Source organism: Macaca mulatta, chromosome 3 (genome assembly GCF_049350105.2).
Source record: "Macaca mulatta isolate MMU2019108-1 chromosome 3, T2T-MMU8v2.0, whole genome shotgun sequence".
Classification (NCBI taxonomy): domain Eukaryota; kingdom Metazoa; phylum Chordata; class Mammalia; order Primates; family Cercopithecidae; genus Macaca; species Macaca mulatta.
In genome coordinates this window covers 176,238,294-176,259,078 of record NC_133408.1, presented here as the reverse complement: position 1 = coordinate 176,259,078, position 20,785 = coordinate 176,238,294, and the positions used below count along the sequence as shown (strand labels likewise).

The following is a 20,785-nucleotide window of genomic DNA, read 5'->3' as shown; positions in this document are numbered from 1 at the left end:
AACCCACAATCACATTAAATTAATAAATCATTGTTTTAAGACATGAAATTTGGACGTGTTTATGTTTTATGAAGCAATGTATGTATAAACCTCAATATATTATACTCATTTAACTTCATAATTTTTTAAAAATTTTTACTATTGTCCGAATATTACTTTATAACAATATATAGAAATATGCATCATTCTTTTATAAAGCTGCACAATACGTCATCATGAGCTTCCCACACTAGGAAACTTTCCTTTACTGATGGCACTTGGGTCTGTTTCCATTCTTTCACTAGTACAACAATGCTTCAGAGAAGAGAGTTGTGCATATGTCTTTTTTACATTTTTTAACATGGCTATTTTGATGAAGAATAAAATAGAACTTACAGAAATAAGACACAAACTAATTAAAATTAAAAACTGATATAACTTAAGTAAACATTTTTGAAGACAGACTGGTAAATTGAGATATAAATCTGTAAAATTATCCAGAATGCAGCAAAGAGCCAAAAAAAAAAAAAAAAAAAAAAAAGGAAAAAAGGAAAAGAAGAAAGAAAGGACAAAAAATAGGTTAAAAAGTGACACTGGTGATGGGAGTTAAAGAAGGAGATAAGAATCAGGGGAAAAACAGTATTTGAAGAGTTTATGCCTGAAAATATTTAAAACTGATGAAAAATAGAAATTATAGGAGTTAGTTACACAAATACTTGCAGTTAAATTAAAAGAAGTCCTTACTAGGTACGTTATAATAAAATTGTAGACACCAAAAACAAAGAAGATCTTTAAAAAGGCTGAAAGAAAAGAAAGATTACCTACAAAAGAACCAAATTTATCCTGACAGCTGCTTTGCCAATAGCAATACTGGAAGCTAGAAGCAAAGTGAATAATATATTCAAAGGGATGGCAAAAAATAACTGTCAAGCTAAAACTGTACACCCAGAAAAAACTGTCCTTCCAAAGTGAAGGCAAAATAAAAATATTTTCAAGTAAAAAAGAAATCCTGAGAAATTTTACCACCAACAGACTCTCATGAATAAAGTCTAAAAAAATGTACTTTAAGAAAAGAGAAAATGATCCAGAGAAAAGGTGTAATGTAAAGGGGCAATAGCAAGCAAAAAATTAGTGTAAACATGTAAGTAAATATGTCAATATGAATGTGTTTAAAAATAATAGTAACAAAATTTGTAAGATTATAAAAATAAAATCATACTAAATAGCAGAGAAAAATACAATGATATTTGTGAAATTGCTTATTTGAGTTAAAGCCTTCTAAGCTACTTGTTTTGATATAAAGAAGGGTAAAGATATTGACTAGTTTTAGAATTAACTGTGCATATTAAAAAGAGTAATAACTAAAAGCATAAAATAAAATATGTAGTATGAAAATAGAATGCATAAGTTTCAAATAGCTAGAAAAATAGGCATCAAAGCAATTATATAATCTCAAATAATAAAGAGGAAAAATGAAACAGAAAATGTAGTACAAATATAGTCCAAAGAAGATATGATAAAATTAAGAAGCCTAAATAATTCAAGTGAATTAAGCCTGCAAATTAAAAGAAAACCATATTCCAAAAAAATAAATAAATTTCTGCCTCTATGTTGCTTAAAAAAAGACACACATACATTATAAAAAGAGAAAAAGCTAAAAACTAAAGACTGAGAAATTATCTAAGAGGTGAATACTAACCAAAGTGAAGCTATTGTTGTTTCTAGATAAATTAAAACTAGGGCAAAAGGCATTAATGAAGAATGCAATTTACTAAAATGATGTATTAAAATCTTTTGGCACAAAATAATATTGCTTCAAGATCCATAATGAGACAGTTGAAAGAAGTATGTAGCGAAATTGATAAATTCACCACCATAATGAATCTCACTAATTAGTACATCAATCAAATAAAAAAAAGATCGGCTAAGACAGAAAAGATTTGAACCACAAAATTAACAAGCATGATCAATGGACTTCTATAGAATCATGTATACAACATTAAAAAATATATTCTTCTGCATAACGGGAAATTTTTATATACTTTAAGTTCTGGGATACATGGGCAGAACATGCAGGTTTGTTACATAGGTATATATGTGCAATGGTGGTTTGCTGCACCCATTAACCCATCATCTACATTAGGTATTTCTCCTAATGCTATCCCTTCCCTAGCCCTCCAACCCCTGACAGGCCCCGGTGTAAGATGTTCCCCTCTCTGTGTCCATGTGTACTTGTTCAGCTCCCACTTATGAGTGAGAACATGCAGTGTTTGGCTTTCTGTCCCTGTGTTAGTTTGCTGAGAATGATGATTTCCAGCTTCATCTATGTCCTTGCAAAGGACATCAACTCATCCATTTTTATGGCTGCCTCATGTTCCATGGTGTATATGTGCCACATTTTCTTTATCCAGTCTATCATTGATAGGCAATTGGGTTGGTTTCAAGTCTTTGCTATTGTGAGTACTGCTGCAATAAACATATGTGTGCATGTGTCTTTATAGTAGAATGGTTTATAATCCTTTGGGTATATAACCAGTAAGGGTATTGCTGGGTCAAATTATATTTCTAGTTCTAGATCCTTGAGTAATTGCCACACTGTCTTCCACAATAGTTGAACTAATTTGCACTCCAACCAACAGTGTAATAGTGTTCCTATTTCTCCACATCCTATCCAGCATCTGTGGTTTCCTGACTTTTTAATGATCACCATTCTAAATGGCATGAGATGGCATTTCATTGTGGTTTCAATTTCCATTTCTCTAATGACCAGTGATGATGAGCTTTTTTAAAATATGTTTGTTGGCCACATAAATGTCTTCTTTTGAAAAAAGTCTGTTCATATCCTCTGCCAACTTTTTGATGGGGTTATTTGTTTTCTTCTTGTAAATTTGTTTAAGTTCCTTGTAGATTCTGGATATTAGCCCTTTGTCAGATGGATAGATTGCAAAAATTTTCTCCCATTCTGTAGGTTGCCCGTTCATGCTGATGATAGTTTCTTTTGCTGTGCAGAAGCTCTTTAGTTTAGTTACATCCCATTTGTCAATTTTGGCTTTTGTTGCCATTGCTTTTGGTGTTTTAGTCATGAAGTCTTTGCCCATGCCTATGTCCTGAATGGTAGTGCCTAGGTTTTCTTCTAGGGTTTTTATGCTTTTAGATCTTATGTTTAAGTCTTTAATCCATCTTGAGTTAATTTATGTATAAGGTGTAAGAAAGGGGTTCAGTTTCAGTTTTCTGCATATGGCTAGCCAGTTTTCCCAACACCATGTATTAAATATGGGATCCTTTCCCCATTGCTTGTTTTTGCCAAGTTTGTCAAAGATCAGATGGTTGTAGATGTGTGGCATTATTTCTGAGACCTCTGTTCTGTTCCATTGGTCTATATATCTGTTTGGGTACAAGTACCATGCTGTTTTGGTTACTGTAGCCTGCAGTATAGTTTAAAGTCAGGTAGTGTGATGACTCCAGTTTTGTTCTTTTTGCTTAGGATTGTCTTAGCGATACGTGCTCTTTTTTGGTTCTATATAAAATTTAAAGTAGTTTTTTTCTAATTGTGTGAAAAAAGTCAATGGTAGCTTTATGGGGATAGTATTGAATCTATAAATTACTTTGGGCAGTAAGGCCATTTTCACAATATTGATTCTTCCTATCCATGAGCATGGAATGTTTTTCCATTTGTTTGTGTCCTCTCTTATTTTCTTGAGCAGTGGTTTGTAGTTCTTCTTGAAGATGTCCTTCCCGTCCCTTGTAAGTTGTATTCTTAGATATTTTGTTATCTTTGTAGCAATTGTGAATGGGAATACACTCATGATTTGGCTCTCTGTTTGTCTATTATTGGTGTATAGGAAAGGTTGTGGTTTTTGCACAATGATTTTGTATCCTGAGACTTTGCTGAACTTGTTTATCAGCTTAAGGATATTTTGGAATAAGACAATGGGGATTTCTAAATATACAATCATGTCATCTGCAAACAGACAATTTGACTTCCTCTCTTCCTATTTGAATACCCTTTATGTCTTTCTCTTGCCTGATTGCCCTGGCCAGAACATCCAATACTATTTTGAATAGGAGTGGTGAGAGAAGGCATCCTTGTCTTGTGCCAGTTTTCAAAGGGAATGCTTCCAGCTTTTGCCCATGCAGCATGATATTGGCTGTGTTTTTCATAAATAGTTCTTATTATTTTGAGATACGTTCCATCAATACCTAGTTATTTAGTGTTTTTAGCATGAAGGGGCATTTCCTGTATTTCCTGAATTTGAATGTTGGCCTGTCTTGCTAGGTTGGGGAAGTTGTTTTCCAACTTGGTTCCATTCTGCCTGTCACTTTCAGGTACACCAATCAAACATAGGTTTGGTCTTTTCACATAGTCCCATATTTCTTGGAGGCTTTGTTTTTTCTTTTTCATTCTTTCTTCTCTAATCTTGTCTTCATGCTTTATTTCATTAAGTTGATCTTCAATTTCTGATATCAAGTGGAAGCACTTGATCAATTCAGCTATTGATACTTGTGTATGCTTCATGAAGTTCTCATGCTGTGTTTTTCAGCTCTATCAAGTCATTTATATTCTTCTCTAAACTGCTTGTTCTACTTAGCAGTTCCTGTAACCTTATATCAAGGTTCTTAGCTTCCTTGCATTGGGTTAGAACATGCCCCTTTAGCTCAGAGAAATTTGTTATTACCCACCTTCTGAAGCCTACTTCTGTCAATTCATCAAACTCATTCTCTGTCCAGTTTTGTTCCCTTGTTGGCAAGGAGTTGCAATTTTTGTAGGAGAAGAGATATTCTGGTTTTTGGAATTTTCAGCCTTACTGTTCTGGTTTTTCCTCATCTTCATGAGATAAATCTACCTTTGGTCTTTAATATTGGTGACCTTCAGATGGGGTTTTTATGTGGACTTCCTTTTTGTTGATGTTGATGCTATTCCTTTCTGTTTGTTAGTTTTCCTTTTAACAGCCAGGCCTCTCTTCTGCAGGTCTGCTGGAGTTTGCTGGTGGTCCACTCCAGACCCTGTTTGCCTGGGTATCACCAGCAGAGGCTACAGAACAGCAAAGATTGCTTCCTGCTCCTTCCTCTGGAAGTTTCATCCCAGAGGGGTTCACACCAGATGCCCGCTGGAGCTCTCCTGTATCAGGTGTCTGTTGACCCTTGCTCAAGGTGTCTCCCAGTCAGGAGGCACCGGGGTCCAGGACCCACTTGAAGAGGCAGTCTGTCCCTTAGCAGAGCTCGAGTGCTGTGCTGAGAGATCTGCTGCTCTCTTCAGAGCCGGCAAGCAGGAACATTTAAGTCTGCTGAAGCTGTGCCCACAGCTGCCCCTTCCCTCAGGTGCTCTGTCTCAGGGAGATGGGAGTTTTATCTATAAGCCCCTGACTGAAATTGCTGCCTTTCTTTCAGAGATGCCCTGCACAGAGAGGAGGAATCTAGAGAAGCAGCCTGTCTCACTTCTGCATAAAGGGAAATTTGTGGAAATTGCCCATATACTAAGCCATGAAACAAATGATACACATACCCACAGCAACAGAATTGAAAAAAAAATAGGCCATGTTTTCTAAGCACAATGCAACCACTTATAACAACAACAACAACAACAACAACACCCTAGGTTTCCTAACTTACACTTAAAAAAAAAAAAAACACTTCAAGGAAGAAATTATAATGAAAATTAGAAAGTACCTAAAAGTGAATAAAAATAAAAATGCTGTATACTAAAAATTCATTAACATAGTTAAACTTGTCTTCTCAGGCTTTTGGCTAAGATCAAGTGTAAAATAAAAATTTAGTTTTCAAGCTTACATTTGAAAACTTTTACATTTGAAAACTTAAAAAACTAAAAAATGATGAGCTATGCATCCAATTTAAAAAGTCAAAGTAACAGAATAATCTCCAATTCAGGGGAGAAAAGGGATTTTTTTTAAAGAACAGGAATTAATGAAATAGATAAAAACACAAAGGTACAATAGACAGGCTCGATTCAGGACATAGGCATGGGCAAAGACTTCATGTCTAAAACACCAAAAGCAACGGCAGCAAAAGCCAAAATTGACAAATGGGATCTAATTAAACTAAAGAACTTCTGCACAGCAAAAGAAACTACCATCAGAGTGAACAGGCAACCTACAGAATGGGAGAAAATTTTTGCAATCTACTCATCTGACAAAGGGCTAATATCCAGAACCTACAAAGAACTCAAACAAATTTACAAGGAAAAAACAAACAACCCCATTGAAAAGTGGGCAAAGGATATGAACAGACATTTCTCAAAAGAAGACATTCATACAGCCAACAGACACATGAAAAAATGCTCATCATCACTGGCCATCAGAGAAATGCAAATCAAAACCACAATGAGATACCATCTCATACCAGTTAGAATGGCAATCATTAAAAAGTCAGGAAACAACAGATGCTGGAGAGGATGTGGAGAAATAGGAACACTTTTACACTGTTGGTGGGATTGTAAACTAGTTCAACCATTATGGAAAACAGTATGGCGATTCCTCAAGGATCTAGAACTAGAAGTACCATATGACCCAGCCATCCCATTACTGGATATATACCCAAAGGATTATAAATCATGCTGCTATAAAGACACATGCACACGTATGTTTATTGCAGCAGTACTCACAATAGCAAAGACTTGGAATCAACCCAAATGTCCATCAGTGACAGACTGGATTAAGAAAATGTGGCACATATACACCATGGAATACTATGCAGCCATAAAAAAGGATGAGTTTGTGTCCTTTGTAGGGACATGGATGCAGCTGGAAACCATCATTCTCAGCAAACTATCGCAAGAACAGAAAACCAAACACCGCATGTTCTCACTCATAGGTGGGAACTGAACAATGAGATCACTTGGACTCGGGAAGGGGAACATCACACACCGGGGCCTATCATGGGGAGGGGGGGGAGGGGGGAGGGATTGCATTGGGAGTTATACCTGATGTAAATGACGAGTTGATGGGTCCTGACGAGTTGATGGGTGCAGCACAGCAACATGGCACAAGTATACATATGTAACAAACCTGCACGTTATGCACATGTACCCTAGAACTTAAAGTATAATAATAATAATAAATAAATAAATTTTAAAAAAAAAAGTTTGTTCTTTGAAACAAATTATCTCTGGCAAGAAGAACTGGGTGAAAAAAATAATAAAAGGCACAAATAAACAATACTAGAAATTAACAACAAATTAACTAAAGAAACATACAACAGAGATTATAGATGTGTGTGTGTGTGAGTGTGTATATGTATGAAAGAAGCAAGTACTTTTGCCAAAAAATTTTAAATGTTAGATAAAATGGGAAAATTCCTAGAAAAAAATATAACTTACCAAAGCTGAAGAGAAACTGCAAACCAAAATGGTTCATAAACATCAAAGACATGAATCAGGAATTCATGTTTTCACAAATAAAAGATCAGGTCCAGAGAATTTTATTGAATTACCAAGAAACAGTTGTAATTGTATATAAATCTTTCCAGAAAACAGAAGTAGAGGAGATGCACTCGAAGGAATTTTAGGAAGGAGATATAAAATTGATCTCAAAATTAAATATGGAAAATAGGATATTTACTTATGAACATAGATACAGTAGTGTGTGTGTGTGTTACACGCACGCATGTAACCAATGGTGTATTTATTTCAGGAATGAAATGTTAATGTGAGAAAAACAGATTAATTTAAATCACCACTTTAGCAAGTTAAAGATAACAAAGTGGTACAGCATCAAGAGTATATTTAATAACATTATATACTGAAAGTTTGCTAAGAGAATACATTTTATGTGCTCTTAGCACACACACACAAAGGGTAATTATGCAAGATGATGAATAGGTTAATTTACTTCAATGTAGTGTGGTAATTTCACTGTGTATATGTACATCAAAACATCATGTTGTATGCCTTAAATATATACAAACATAAAGATGACAAGATGATTCATCGAGAAGATGCAGAAAGTGGCCAGCTGCGGTGGTGGTTCACGCCTGTAATCCCAGCACTTTGGGAAGCCAAGGTGGGCGGATCATTGAGGTTGAGACAAGCCTGACCAACATGGCGAAACCTCCTCTCTACTAAAAGTACAAAAAAATTAGCTTGGCATAGTGGCAGGTGCCTGTAATCCCAGATACTTAGGCTGAGGCAGGTAAATCACTTGAACCCAGGAGACAGCGGTTGCAGTGAGCTGAGATCAAGCCACTGTACTCCAGCCTGGGCAAAAGAGTGAGACTCTGTCTCAAAAAAAAAAAAGAAAAAGGAAAAGAAAAAAGAAAAGATGCAGAAAGAGGGTTCAACACTATTTCACACCTATTTATAATTAAATTAAATTATAATATAATTAAATATAATTTCCCACCTATTTCTACTTAAAAGAAACCTCTTGGTAAACTGATAATAAGAAGAAAATTATTTTCCCTTTTGCAGGTAATCTACCACAGCTTTACAGCAGTCATCAAACTTTCTCTAAATCAGGAAGGAGTAAGGACTCCAGCTGTTATAGCCGCTTTTCAACACTATACCTGAGGCCACAGCCAGAATCGTCAGGATTGAAAAAAAAAAAAAAAGAAGCAAAAGCAGCTAATGGTCTCAGATGTCCACTTAGAAAGCAAACAGAATCCAAGTCATTGGAATTAGTAGTAGAGTTTAGCAGAGTTACAAGACAAAAAAATCAATGTACAAATAGTGATTGCAGTTCTGTCATGGTTATCATAGTCCATTAGTACTGCTATAACAGAATATCTTAGACTGGATAATTTACAAATAACAGGACTTTATTGCTCACAGTTCTGGAGGCCAGGAAGTCTACCATCAAGTTTTTGGCAGACTTTGTGTCTAGTAAGGGCTTGCTCTCTGGTTCCTTCTTGCTGAGTTCTCGCATGGCAGAACAGAGGAGGGAAGCAGCTAGCTCTCTGAAACTTTTTATAACGGCATAAATCCCACTCATAAGAATGGAGCCCTGATGGCCTAATCACCTCCCAGAAGTCATACTTTCTAATACCATCACTTGGATTATGAGGTTTCAACATATGAATTTTGAAGGGATGCATACATTCAAACCATAGCAATAGGAATACAGAGTTAGAAAATATTCAAACTAATAACAAAATATAACATTCACAGTATATATCTAACAAAAAATGACCTTTACGGAGAAAATGATAAATGTTTTTAAAATATCAAATAAGAAAACGAGATACTATGTTCATAGATAGGAAAATTCAGTATTGTAATGTTAAGTTTTTCAAATTAATTTTTAAAATCAATGTAATTCTAGTTAAATTACAGTAGAGTATGACATTGACAAGAATGACATTGAAAGTAAACAAAAGAAACAGAACTGAGAACCTAAAAATATGTTGGGAAACTTGACATACAACAGAGGTGACACTGTAAATCAGTAGAGGAATTAGAGATAATTTAACAAATGATACTGATGCAATTGATTATCCCCATGGAAAAACAAATTGGATCAAATCTTCCATGACACAAAAGTCAATTCCAGAAGGAATAAAAATTTAAATATGAGATGGCATTTTAAATGTTTCATATGGTTGATTAAAAATGATTATCTGGGGAGTTGAAAATGTGTAAGTTTAGCAATTATAATTCTGCTGTTATGGTCTACAGTAATTGTTGCATATGTGTACCAGGCAATACATAAGATAATGTTTATACCAGTATTGTCTACAAGTATAAAAAATAAAAACATCCTGGCCGGGCGCGGTGGCTCAAGCCTGTAATCCCAGCACTTTGGGAGGCCGAGGCGGGCGGATCACAAGGTCAGGAGATCGAGACCACAGTGAAACCCCGTCTCTACTAAAAATACAAAAAATTGGCCGGGCGCGGTGGCGGGCGCCTGTAGTCCCAGCTACTCAGGAGGCTGAGGCAGGAGAATGGCGGGAACCCGGGAGGCGGAGCTTGCAGTGAGCCGAGATCGCGCCACTGCACTCCAGCCTGGGCAACAGCGTGAGACTCCGTCTCAAAAAAAAAAATAAAATAAAAAAAAAAAATAAAAACATCCTAAATGTTCTTTACCAGGAGTACAGATAAATAAATAATGTGTTAATATGTGTTGCAATATAGCCACAAAAATTAAAAGGAAGGTACATGACCTTTGTGCATCAACATGAAAGAACTCCACAATTCAGGACAGGGGTGACCTGCTGGAGAAGAACTCAGTCAGATAGGGGATGCACAGAGGTTTGAAGGCTAGTTGTGATTTCTCATGGTGAGTAGCATGTAAACACGGGCTCTGAAAAGTAATTGTGTACCTTCTGTACATGTAATATATTCACTTTTATGTATGAGATGGTTTACAAGTCTAAAATTATAATAATTTTAAAAGAAGAAAAGGATTACAAAGGATATTTACATTATATTTTATATATAATTGGAGGTAGTTTACCAAACCCTCTGTTTTTGTTGTTGTGGTGGTGGTTGCTGCTGGTTTTGCTTTTGTTTTTTGGTTTTCTTGAGACAGAGTCTCGCTCTGTCACCCAGACTGGAGTGCAGTGGCACGATCTTGACTCACTGCAACCTCCACCTCCTGGGTTCAAGCAATTATCCCTGCCATAGCCTCTTGAGAACTGGGATTACCGGCGCCCACCACTATGCCCAGCTAATTTTTGTATTTTTAGTAGAGACTGGTTTAGTAGAGACCAGCCATGTTGGCCTGGCTGGTCTCAAACCCCTGACCTCAGGTGATCCACCTGCCTCAGCCTCCCAAAGTGCTAGGATTACAGGCATGAATGACCGCACCCAGCCACTGAAACCTCTTAAATTCTATGTTAGGAAACTCTGCTAGAAAAACTTTAACCTCCTATATTTTTAGAGCCAGAGATGTAACCAAGCCCTCAAAAACCAAAACTTAGGTCAGGACCAACTCCAGACAGGGAATCAACTTATGCAATCACTGAATCAAGTTCGAGAAAAATCAAGAAAAATTAAAACTAAAAACAATTAGCTCATTTATTTTGCATCGTACAAACCAGAATTCCCAGACATTGGTGATGATAATCCAGTTTTCATTTTCTAGAATTCTTGAGCCCACTGGTAGTGCGAATGCATATTGAGGGTACAGAGGAACATTCAGGAGTGATGCTTCAGTGATCTGCCTAGGGGTAAGGAGCTGTTACAAGCATTACAGTTTGCTGAAACTCACAGTTCCTTTTGGCACTAGGTACTTTGACATATTTAAAGATGAAGCCAGGGCAGTCAGAGATAAGGTCTCTGACTTATCATTGGGTTAAAATATGAAAGATCTGAAGGTATGAAATTATATTAGTAGGTTCAGATCTGCTTTTTGAACAATGACCTTTGCTTTCTCATACCCTAAGTATGAGAAAATATTTGCTAATAATATTAGCTTTAGACCATTTCAGTGTTGTATATGTATACCAAAAGTGTCAAACCAAACTAGTATACACACTGAGACAGCTTAGGGTTTTCCATATGGGACATGATGAAAAGAATCAAAAAGAGAGTAATTGGCTTATATTTAAAATATCAATGGAAAAAAATTCCCTGAGAAGCTGAGTTTAGTATATATTTTAATGAATTTGAAGCCTACGAACAAAGGGCCTGATATTTGTCTCCTTACTCTTAAATCTGGAAATGTGATCACTTAGTACAGAATCATAGATAACATACCTCTGGATGTAAATCTCATTTTTGTAGGAACCCTAGGTATCCAAGGGGAAACATTAAGACAAAAGATTTGCAGGCAAGCAGTAGGGCTCCAGATGAGGGGATAAACACCATTGAAGGGAACAGGTGAAAGGCAGACCTTCTGCAAACCCCCATATTGTGCAGTCATGGCCATGTTGCACATAGTGGGTAGATTTCTATTCTGTGTTTTAATATTTTTAGATATAGGGTGTGATGCCGTAACTTTTATCTGGTCAGCCATTTTCCTCACTATTTACTCTCCCTCTCTTTCTTCTATGCTCTAATATTGCAAATCCCAAGAAAAATATTTGGCAAGTTGTTCCAAGCTGTTGAAAGAGTTGGCAAAACAAATCTCTAAGAAATTGAAACTTTCTAATCTGATCAAATAAAATGTTGAATATGGCTTACTGTCAAGATGAGTTACAGCCTTTAGAAACTAAAAGAAGAATTCATGAAGAATTGCTGAAAATTTCCTACACAGAACATTGCATTTTATTAACAAGTTTAAAACATAAGCCTAGCAAACCACAGGAGAGATTTTTTTTCTTAATTCAACTTTATTAACTTCCTTTGATTCAAAGCATCAGTATTTATGGGGCAGAAATTTCCAATTGTCTCATAAAAATTGAGGTTTTTTTGTTATATAAGAGAGATTATGCCATGAAGATAGTTTAGTAAAGAACCATTCTTCACACATTTTCATGCAGCATTTCTTTTTACTCAATAGGTATTATATTCACCCAGTAGCATCCCTGGCTTGGAGTTATTGTTTGGGAAAACAAATGGGACTGTTTTCATACTCTGAGAAGATGTGTTTGAGCAGAAATATGCTGAGATGCTTGCAAATTAGAAGGTGGACACCTTGGGTGAACTACAAGGAGAAAACATTCTAATCAAATAAAATAGGGCTTGAGAGAAGGATGAGGAGAATAGAAATTTGTTGAAAGACAGAAAAGGAGAAAGAGAGTGAATGAAGGCCTGAAAAGAGATTTGAACGGACACTTTACCAAAGAAGATATATGGATGATAAAAAAACCTCAAGAGATGCTCACCATTATTAGTCATCAGGGAAATGCCAATATAAACCACAATGAGTTACTACAATGTATCCACAGAATAGCTAAAAGAAAAAAATTAAATGTTGGTAAGGATGTGGAGCGAGTAGATTTCTTATACACTGCTGGTAGGAATATAAAATGATGCAGTCATTAGCTTTAGACTTTGAAAAATACTCTCAAGTTTATTGTGGAATTAGACACTTGAACTCAGTAATTCCACTCATAGGTATGCACTTAAGAAAAATGGAAACATACATCCATAGAAAGAATTGTACACCTTGAATTGTACAACCTCAGAAGTATTCATAGCAACTTTATTTAGAATGGGAAACAACCCAAATGGCCATGAGAAAGTCAATGAATAATCTGATTCAGACAATGGAACATGACTAATTAATGAAAAAGAATGAACTACTGGTACATGTAAAATCATGGATATATCTCAAAACATTCTGGAAGCCAGATACAAAACAGTAGATACCGCATGATTCCATTTATATGAAACTCTAGAAAATGCAAACTAATCTGTAGAGACATAAAGTAGATCAATGGTTGCCTAGGATTGGGGAAAGGCGTATTGACTGAAAAGGGCATTAGGAAACTTTTGGAGTGATGAAAATATTATGAATCTTGATTGGAGCGGCAGTTACATAAATGTTCACATTTGTTCAAAATCATCCAATGTTATATTTAAAATGGGTGAATTATAGTGAATGTGAATTTTACCTCAGAAAAAAAAAATTAAACACCTACACAGACAGGGTACCTGAGAAAAATGAAAAACATGGTAAAGGAATTAAAAGACAACAAGTTTTTTAGTCCTAGAAAATATGTCAAAGTTAGTACTAGATATAACAATTGTCATACTGGGCCAGGCGTGGTGGCTTTCGCCTGTAATCCCAGCACTTTGGGAGGCCGAGGTGGGCAGATCACCTGAGGTCAGGAGTTCAAAACCATCCTGGCCAACATGGGGAAATCCCGCCTTTATTAAAAATACAAAAAAATTACCCAGGCATGCTGGTGTGTGCCTGTAATGCCAGCTTCTCAGGAGGCTGAGGTAGGAGAATTGCTTGAGCCCAGGAGGTGGAAGTTGCAGTGAGCCAAGATCACACCACTGCACTACAGCCTGGGCGACAGAGTGAGACTGCCTGGAAAAAAAAAAAAAAAAGTCATTCTGAAAAACTACCTGTTGGGTCCTATGCTCACTACCTGAACCTCAGCATCATGCAACATACCTTTGCAACTGACCCGAATGTGTACCCCCCAATTTAAAAATAAAGGTTGAAAAAGAAGGAACAAAACAAAATCAGGAGAACTATTACAAGTTCAAAAAATTAAGAGAAATACTAACCAAATGCACTTTTTGGATTTGTTTAGATTTTGTTATGTGTGAAAATGGCATCACAGTAATTTTAAAATACACAAACATTTTTAAAAGCTACAAAATATAAAAAATAAAAATTGTCATAGCGTTTTAAGGAAGTTGGGAAGGAAAAGAGGAAGCCAGGCCCTTAGCTGTCAATCAACCTGACAGGTCATTGACCATGCAGGTTTGTATCTGTGGTTGTTCTGATCAACAACTTTATCCATGACTTTGGTTCTTTCTAGTCTAATATTTTATGATTCTGTGTTCAGTGATAATGTTTTAAATGTGTTTATCAAACCTACAGAAAGCATATAGCTAAAAATGATGGCTAGCTAATACTTTGGATGACAGATTTAGGATTCAGATCATTTTGACGTACAAGAACACTGAACTGAAGCAAACCAGATAAATTTTTAAAGGACAAATCTCTTGAATTTAGGTTTAAAAATTCAACTGGGCAGATATTGTTGTGGAATAATCTAGTCTTCTTTTTTTAAAAAAACACCTTTTTCAGAAGGAGAAAAATTCTTTGAAATAGACTATATGTGTGTTTATGATTCCATCTGTATAAAATTTTAGAAAATAAAAACTAATCTACAGTGACATAAAGAAGATCAGTGGTTTGCTGGGGTCAGAGGTTGAGAATCTATTGACTGAAAAGGGGTATTAGAGAACTTTTGCAGTGATATATATATATACACACACACACATATACATACACACACATACATACATACACACACATACATACACATACACACATACCTTATTGCAAGGTAAATGAGCCAATTGTCAAATGATTACTAAAAATCCCATTCAATATTAGACTACATGAAGAGAAGTAGAAATCCAGAACATTGTAAAGAATAACCTCACCTTGTTCTATACTAGTCAGGCGACATGTGAAATATTTTGTTCAATTATGAATGGCAGATTATAAGAAGAATACCTAAAAAGGAGACAGATCTGTTGAAAGATTCTCTAAAACATGTCAGAGATTAGAATACCAAAGTGAAGAAAGTCATAGCAGTTTCCAAATTTTGAAAGCACTGCAACATACAAGAGAAACAGAGAATGCGCTGTGTTAAAGATTGGGATTAACGTATATGAATTACAAAGAGGTAAAAATGAAAAAATTGAATACATCAATCAGTTCATAAGGGTATGAACTACCTCTTGATGTAGAAGGTAGCCTTTCACTGAAAATAACTGAGCAAAGGATGCATGATCAAATTATAGAGATGTCATATGGGAATCCTACTGTTAGATGAGAAGTAGGAATAGATGTCACTAACTACAGAATTGAAAAGGTGGACTTTGACCCAGTCTTAATGGTGGGAAATATTTGGAAAGGCAAAGAAATAGGACAGGGATGGGGTTGATAGGTTGTTGGGAAAGAAACAGCATATATAATAACACAATGATGTGAAAATTAGCACAAAAAAAGTCAAGTGTGCCTAGCACATAAGAAACCAACCAGACTAAAATGCAGTATGTTAGGGAAGAGCACCCATATTAACCTGGGAACATAAGAAAAGCCTTGTGGCTGGACACAGTGGCTCACGCCTGTAATCCCAACACTGGGAGGCCAAGGCAGGCAGATCACTGGAGGTGAGGAGTTCAAGACCAGCCTGGCCAACAGAGTGAAACCCTGTCCTACTAAAAAATACAAAAAATGGGCCAGACATGGTGGCATGCACCTGTAATTTCAGCTACTCGGGAGGCTGAGGTGAGAGAATTGCTTGAACCTGGGAGTTGGAGTTTACAGTGAGCTGAAATGTGCCACTGCACTCCAGCCTGGGAGACAGAGCAAGATTCTGTCCCAGAATAAAAGAAAAAATAAAAGCCTTGATATTAGGATAGGAGGTTTAATGGCTGACTATACCGAGCCCAAAGCTAAAAGCTGATACTTTCAAATACATTTAAAGTAGAAGGCTTTCCTTCCTTGTTCACACCATTAATAAAGGGAGTTCATTAAGGGAAGATATTCTTAGAGTTTGCCCATGAGATTAAGAGAATAAGACAGTTCTTTGAAGAAGAAAGATAAAGTGGGGAGACTGTTGCAGGAGAAAAAAGAAGAATCCTAATTGGTTTTGTATGTGTAAGAGAAAATTAAGAGGCAGAGGTCAGTGACAGCCTACTAAAGAAAAGGACAGTAGAAAATCAACACTGAACAATAACTGGAAGGGAATAACAAAGGGAAATTATCTCAGTAAAGGCCAATCTTTTGAGTTGATCCTATCCGCCCAACTGGTTCACAAAATGACCTCGGCAAACGAGAAACTCCAAGTTGATATTTGCTCTGAGAAAGTCAGTATACAAACATGCCTGAGGTTCTTTTATTTGCTGTATTTGTGTTTCTCTATATTTGTTAAGATGGATGGATTCTCTGCTTCATTGAACACAGTAGTTAAAGCAAGTGAAAATTAAATGTTGACTTGGTCTGATTAAAGTATAAATCTAAATGTGGTGTTAAGAGACAGAATCAGAAAGTGAGAAGAGAGATTCATTATGCATTTATATAGACAGAGAAATTTGGCTTCTAAATATCCTTATAATGGGTTGGAAGTCATAAAGACAATAGATACAACAGCTTTACTTTAACCTACAGATTATATCCTATGTATTTAAAACTCTAGAAGATGAAATTACCTACCAAAGGAAATTAAATATTGAAAGTGTAACACAGGACGCCAAAAAGTCCAAACTTTTTCTTTTGCCTTTTATATAAAGAAAAACATAAGAGTTTTAAACATCTATATATTTAAATGGCCAATGTACATTTGAAAATATGTAAAATTTCAGTACTAGTCAAATAAATCTAAAGTAATGACATATTGTCTATCTAACAAATTGGTAAAAATTAAGAAGATGAATAATATTTATTGGTAATGGGCAGTGACAAATTGAACATTCTGTAGAATAAAGTTTTCAACTTGCCAAAGTACAATCTAATATATTGTACATATTTTTTGATTCAGTAATTTTACTTCTAGGAAAATATTCTAAGCTAAATGAGGAATTTGTATACAGAAGAAAATACAGATTGTCAAAGGAAGCATTGCCTATTACAAAGCTGCAGACTATTTAAATGCCTACTAAGAGGGAATTGGATTGAATAAATTATAACATATTTATAATGTAAAATAGTAGAGAGCTGCTTAAAAGGAAGAATTCATCATTATGTATGATTATGTCATTTTATATTAGATAAAAATGAGATTGAAATATATATACAAAATGTTATGCTACACGATATATTTAGTATGTCTCAATTTAGATAGATAATTAATCTCTTTATGAAAAAGTCTAAATTGGTATGTTTTTAATTGTTATATCTGGCTAGGATTATGTAGATGTTTTTACCTTCTATTCCATAAAGGCAGGCTTTAACTTTGGAATTATAAGCTTGTATTATTTTGTGATCAGCAGAATCAATTGAATGACTCGATCTAATAGATTTCAATATTCCCTAAGTGTAGTTGTAGCTGTACACACAGGTGGCTGAAGTAGAATGTAGGATAAGGTTGTTGGAGTTGAAGGGTTTAATTATCTTTGAGGCTGGATAATTGAATGTGTCATCCTCATACATAATGATGAGAACAGATTGAATAGAAAAAAAAGATCAAATCCTATTATAACTTTAACAATTTATAAAGTGATAGACAACAAGAAAAGACACAAGCAGTATTGAGTGGCATGGATCTCAAATGACAAAGGCTTTTGGCATGACTTTGGAAAAGTGACAGTCAGGAAGGAGAAATAGGGAGCTGGGAGACTATCCACACCACTCCAGACCCTGTGGTTTAGGGAACCTGTAGCCTCCAAAGTCAGGGTCACTAGAGAGGTCTTGCTCTCAGGGGAGACACAGGGTTCAGCAAAATCTGGTGGAAGGGCCATGCAGGGGAGATGCTTCAATTTATATAAATATTTTGAATCTACCACGTGCCAGTGGCTGCACCGATTCTTGAGTAACAATTTAATGCTTACAGAAATCACAAGGGAAAAGGTATGGACTGGATGAAAAAATAAGGAAAGAAGAAGAGAGTAAAATGAGGATAAAAGTTCATGACAAGACAGCTTCTCCATCCTTTCTTCTGGAAGGTGACTAAGGATGGTGACGATAACAAGGTTTCTATCAGAAGTGCAGCCTAGCAGGTTACAGGGACAAGTGCAATAATAAATGACAGTTTTGAAAATATGCAATACTGAATATAGAAAGATGGAAAGGTCAAGGTATAAATATATCTTAAGAGCTAGAGAGGCCAGATCATGCTTCTGGTTAGACACATCACCATTGAGAGCCTTGCACTCAGAGTGTGGTTCATGGACCATCAGCGTTGGCATTACCTGAGCTTGCGGAAAGTGCAAAATCTTTTAAACCCCATCTCTGACCTACTGAATCAGGATCTGCATTTTAACAAGTCCAGCTGATTCATAATCTCGTTAAAGTTTAAGAAATATTTCTTAAAACATATATTCACAACTACTAAACCACATTCAACTGAATTAGAGGTTGAGTTACAACTAGGATGCCAGGAACTAGGCATAAACCTCTATCCTATTGCATCTATGAAGCAGTCTATATCTTCATAATTCTTGTGTCCCCAGCCTTATACACTGGGAAAACACACACTCTCTGGTGGGAGTTCATAAGGCTGGGAAACTAATTTCCTCTATCTTTAGGGGGAAAAAAAAGTGGTTGAAAACAGGATTCTAGAAAAACTGATCTGCAAAACGGAGACTATTTGCCTGCCACAGGGGATATTTGTGCCTAGGAGGGGTCAGAGGTTCTTGAGACAACCCTGAGGACTTATATCCCATGTTAACAGAGGATTTTGATTCACAGAGAATCATTAATGGATACTTAGACTATGTGCATGAGTTTAATTGGGCAGGATCTGACACAGCCAGAACCTTTAGAGAACATGAGACTTGAAGCCATGGGAGCAGGGGACATGCCATTCCTGAAAGAGGTCTAGGAAAGAAGGATTGCTGGCCCCATGATGGACATTATGGCTCTAGCAATCAAAGTCCACTTCAGACTCCCTGGGTGCACTTACAAGACACAATTTGTAAGTGTAGTACTAAGTAGACTATCAGCCTTGGCAATGAGGTCAGTGAGATGGGTGGTCAGCAGGGAGAGTGTGGGGCTCCAACTCACCTCAGTTTCCAGGAGACCCATGAGAGTCTGTCAGAGATTCAAATTCAGCCCACAAGAAACCACCCCAAACGCAGGGTAGGCAGGTGGAAACAGAGAAGCCTGTCCTGGGAGGAGCCAGCCTATGACTAAGCCACACCCCCATGTCTAGGGAGGAGTGGTGGATAAGCCTGTAGGGGAGAAATGGGGCTGCAACCACTTGACAGTAAGCTCCCCTTCTTCTCACCTCCCATTAAGACATGCCACATATAGAAATGTGTGAAAGAACCTACCTTCTGGGGTCAGCAGTCATGCTGAACTGAGAGAAAACATATAATACCTTTACCCTTTTAGATAACCCTTTGAGGACACCGTGTAGACCATCATCAGTGAACTTGCCCTACACTTTCTCCTTCACCACACCACCCCCTTCCAGTCCTTACTTCTGGCTAGTTTAGACATAAACTTAACGTGAGCATTCTTTCCTTGGAGATAGATGTGGAAAAGAACTTAGCCTAGGGTGGTAGTTTAACCGTGAGTCAGGTAGGAGTACCACCCCAATTAGAAGTATTGTTTTTTCCTATAGTATTTACCTCTTTTTTTGTGCAACCTCTCCCAGAGAGACACAGTCTATATATGTGGACATATTACTTTCCATTTGTCTATTGAAGATACCACTTATCATCCTCATTTGATATCACTTCTTTCTTCAGTCAATATCTAGCTCAGGTCAGCACAATTAGAAGTTAAAAAGTTAGAAACAAAAAATATACTTAGATTATCAGTTTCTCATTACATATTCAAAAAGGCAAAAGCAACTCAATAATTTTAGATCAGTTGTCTGTCCAACCAAATTGCTCACAAGGATAAGTTTGGCTGCAGAGCACTGAACTGCTTGAAGCCATGAGTCAGGGACATGAATGAGACAGTCTTGCAAAGAATTCTCACTCTGCATCTCCTTTTCATTCACTTGGATTCTATCCCTTAATATGGACAGATGTCTTACCATCCCTAACATTCCCAGAATCCTCAGTGAAGCAAGTCAAACACACTACCCCTTGTGTCCAGCAGGAAGCCAAGTAGCATCAACATGATCCAAAGTAATTGAACCAGTAGTGAACTCTTTTTGCAAATCTTCTGCATTTAATTGTAATCTTACATTTGTCTACTCTTTGATTTTGTGATAATCTGGAGAAACACAGTTATGATAGAATAATGAGTAGAGAGTGACAGTCCTTAGTCATAGTCAATTCATTGTTTAACTGAAATAATCACTGACTCCTACAACATCAATTTGATTGAAATATGGGAGGATTTAATTTGTTCTTGGGGGTTATTGAAATAGCCAAGTCATGACATATCTGAGAAAATTATTCCTGTCCGTGTAAAAATAGATTCCAATAAACAGGGCAGTGATCTGCTTGATTATTTGGCCATTGTCCTATTCTTATGTCGGAATTAAAATGTAACAACAGAAAACTTATTTAGGTGTGCCACATACACAAAGCCTGAATGTATCTGCTATAGACGTGTATTTTTTCAATTAACTGGCAAAAGTCTCTGCAGAACTACCATTT

General features: G+C 36.3%; 1 long non-coding RNA gene across 1 annotated transcript in view; it reads right to left on the bottom strand.

The window, feature by feature from the left end:
- LOC106997684 (uncharacterized) overlaps positions 1-20,785 on the bottom strand; it is a 117,464-nt gene that overhangs the window by 28,919 nt on the left and 67,760 nt on the right. The gene's annotated exons all lie outside the window — the stretch shown is intronic.